The sequence below is a fragment of the Triticum aestivum genome, unplaced genomic scaffold (genome assembly GCF_018294505.1).
Source record: "Triticum aestivum cultivar Chinese Spring unplaced genomic scaffold, IWGSC CS RefSeq v2.1 scaffold173090, whole genome shotgun sequence".
Classification (NCBI taxonomy): domain Eukaryota; kingdom Viridiplantae; phylum Streptophyta; class Magnoliopsida; order Poales; family Poaceae; genus Triticum; species Triticum aestivum.
In genome coordinates, this window is record NW_025230051.1 from 1 (window position 1) to 3,315 (window position 3,315).

The following is a 3,315-nucleotide window of genomic DNA, read 5'->3' on the forward strand; positions in this document are numbered from 1 at the left end:
AAAACTTCCGACCTATTCATCTTTAATCATGGCAGTACAACGAACACCAGAAATAAAAATTACATCCAGATCCTTAGACCAGCTAGCGACAACTACAAGCACTGAAGCGAGCCGAAGGCGCGCCGCCGTCATCACCCCTCCATCACCGAAGTCGGGCACAACTTGTTGTAGTAGAAAGTCAAAAAGTTGGCGTGCTAAGGCCCATAGGACGAGCACCCCAGAACGGCAACCGCCGCTGATGAAGAATAACGTAGATCAGAAGGATCAAAACCGAAGGCACACGAACATAGATGAACAACGACGAGATCCGAGCAAATCCACCAAAGATAGATCCGCCGGAGACCCACCTCCACAAGCCCACCAACGCTGCTAGACGCACCGCTGGAACGGGGGCTAGGCGGGGAGACCTTTATTTCATCTTTAGGGAGCCGCAGCCGTCTCGCCTTCCTGAGCAGGACACAAACCCTAACAAGATTGAAAAACTAAAAACGGAGCCCTCCCGCCGGCCCTTGCCAGGATCCACCGCGCCTCCATGGCCCTAGGGCTATCGGAGACGAGGCAGACCTGCGCTAGCGCCGGCGAGAGGCACGGACCCTAACTTTCTTTCTTGAAGGAGGAGTCGGGGAGAGTCTAATATTAATAAAGACGACCATTAGAACAAAAGAAAAAAAATGAGCTTTTGTAACTTGCAAATTTGGGGGCAAAGGGGGACTTCAAGATCTCAGAAAATATGCATTATTTATGAGCTATATTGACATAGTTGTTCAGATGTTTGCCTATATCTTCATCTGACAGTATGAAAAAACACTCCGTTTCCACATAGTATTTTCATTAGCAAGCATATAATATTGGCAGAATATATATCAACAATTTTAATGTGAAAGCGCAAGTCTGTTCATGATAAATGTCTATATGTATTTCCTTCCATTTAAGTGCGTAGATGATTGTGTCTCAAATAGTAAAACCAGTAGTAGGATAAGAATGCTAAACATAAAAACATTTAATATGTTGTGTGTGAGATACATAAACACACATCCATGAGGTAAATTTGAGAGGGATGTCAAAGATCCATAATGCCAATTGGTGAAGGTTAATTATCAACAAACTAAATAAAAATAAGGATGAAGCTGCTCTTTCTTGCAAATATTTTGATTTTGCATATATCTGTTTTGTTCCCTATGATCAAATTAAAGAGCTATAATTGATCGAATAAATAGAAATTATGTATTAACAGTTCAAACATGCAACACCTAGGAAAAAGCAAGGGACCCTCAAATTGTTGACAGGTGCCACATAATAAACAATTACCAATTCCGATCATATCCATTAAGAGTAGCAGAGGTAGGCGGAAGCACTTTCGTTATTGTGAAGCTAGGTAGTGGGGAGATGCCTGAGGATTGTGCAAGTTAGAAGTTAGGAGCAGATGTTGTGGCTCTTTAACAAATAAATCAGTACGTGGAGGGCCGAGGATTTGTACTCTCCCTCCTTCCACTCATCCACCTCTGGCACGGATGCTGGCCGATGGAATGCCGCCCACTCGATCGCTAAAGTTTCTCCAGAGGAGCGCGGGTAGCAGGACGGCGGTAGCGCCACCGGCACTGAGACGAACTAGGGGAAGGCAGGTAGAGAGGAAGGATGCACGGAACGGGCTGGGCTGGGCAACACGCACGAAAACGCTGGGAGAGAGAATCACTTCGATGGGCTACATAGGCTTTCGGCCCCTGGCCGGCCCGACGAACGGTATAATTCCTAGCTCAGCCTGCGGAGCAGCGGCCCGATTACGGTCGATTGAACCAGGATCGCCAGAGCCAGGACGTCGTGCGGGGTGCAGTACCAAATCTGGGACCTTGGTGAGTCAGATTGGACGGCCAAGAACCTTAAATCGCTGTGGAGAGCTGTAGCTAGCTCTGTTTTACTGTTTTGTAATGTCCTGCAAACATCTCTATTGAAGCGGTAGTAGTTCGGTTACAAACGCACTAGAAGGAAAGCCACTCCTTGCCGTGGCCAGAGAAAAATTAACTTGAACATGCATGACACACACATTATCATATGTTCGTCATCAATTGTCAATCTGACAATTGCATGCTTCTTGTTCCGTCCTTGAAAAGAATAGTAACATCTCGGTTGCAAGTGGACTTTGTGTCATCGGGCAATTGAGTCATCCAGTGGGACGAAAGATGAGGAGAACAAGGCGTCCAATGCCAACGTAGTATCAACCATCTGGACCGGATTTTTCTAAAGTCTTACTAGTATTTGCAATCTTCTAGATTTGCTTTTTAAACAAATCTTCCATTTATTTGTAATCTTAATTAAGTGTGCAAATATGGCTTGCCCCTAGAAAGATAGGTGAGGAATCACTCTTGATCATACATTTATCTATGAAAAAAAAATCTGGTTTAACCATGGATTTTTATTTTGTTTCAGTATTTCTGGAACATGAGTGTGTGGCTTGTTAGAACCGCCCTTTGCGCTGAAGATGAACGGGATTGAGCGATCTGCCAAAGTTGTGGGACTTGATGTTTGCTAAATGATTCAATCTTCGCCTTGGAATAAAAAGAATGGCTGGTTGATATATCTCACAAAAGTATATAATGAAGTTTATTATTATTCCATTCGATGATTTTGAGCCATACATCGATCGTTGATTCATGCGAACGTCCTTCATGCATGTGAGGGTGCAGCAGGGTGAGCCACCCCAACTGACGCACTCGTCGGATTGTAGCAGCAACAAGATGGGGCCCCTATGCCGCCCACCGCGCAATGACCATGATAGTTCGGCGCGCAAAATTTAGTGCAGTGCGCCGGGTCGCAGCTGCCAGTCGGCGGCATGCAATTGATTGTACCTGCAAAAGGGAAAAATACATGTTACTAGGCCAGTTATACGATATAGAATTCGATCGGTGCATTGTACATATGACAAATGTTAGCATCATGCATAGAGTACTAACCAGGCGGTCCATTAGCTGATGACAGAACGGTGCAGGTAGCCATGATCACTAGGGCCACCAAGCACAGGGCGTTCCTGCTCCTTCTGAGGATTGCCATCAGGAGATCCAAACTCGAGGCTAGCTACTGGTTTTTCTTTCTTTGCTCTCCGTTCAGTTGTTGCTGCAACTTGTTTGTGTTGCAAAGCTCTCGAGGGTGTTTGTTATATAGAGGCAGGCAGACGGATCAGATCCTTCCAGAATATGCAAATTAATGTACTACTTATGATTGTGTATAAAAAAATAGAAGACATTAATGTTGTTATTATTACTAGGATACACTTAAAAATACTAATGCTTATGGTAGAAGATTTGGTAGATTTCATTTAAA

The 3,315-nt window shown here is 44.4% G+C and overlaps 1 long non-coding RNA gene across 1 annotated transcript; it reads right to left on the reverse strand.

Moving 5' to 3' along the window:
• Positions 1-2,589: 2,589 nt before the first annotated feature.
• On the reverse strand, positions 2,590-3,115 carry LOC123175336 (uncharacterized). Its single transcript, XR_006487815.1, has 2 exons — positions 2,949-3,115; positions 2,590-2,843 (listed from the first exon to the last, which is right to left on the reverse strand). It is a non-coding gene; the product is annotated as an uncharacterized lncRNA (long non-coding RNA).
• Between the last annotated feature and the right edge of the window lie 200 nt (positions 3,116-3,315).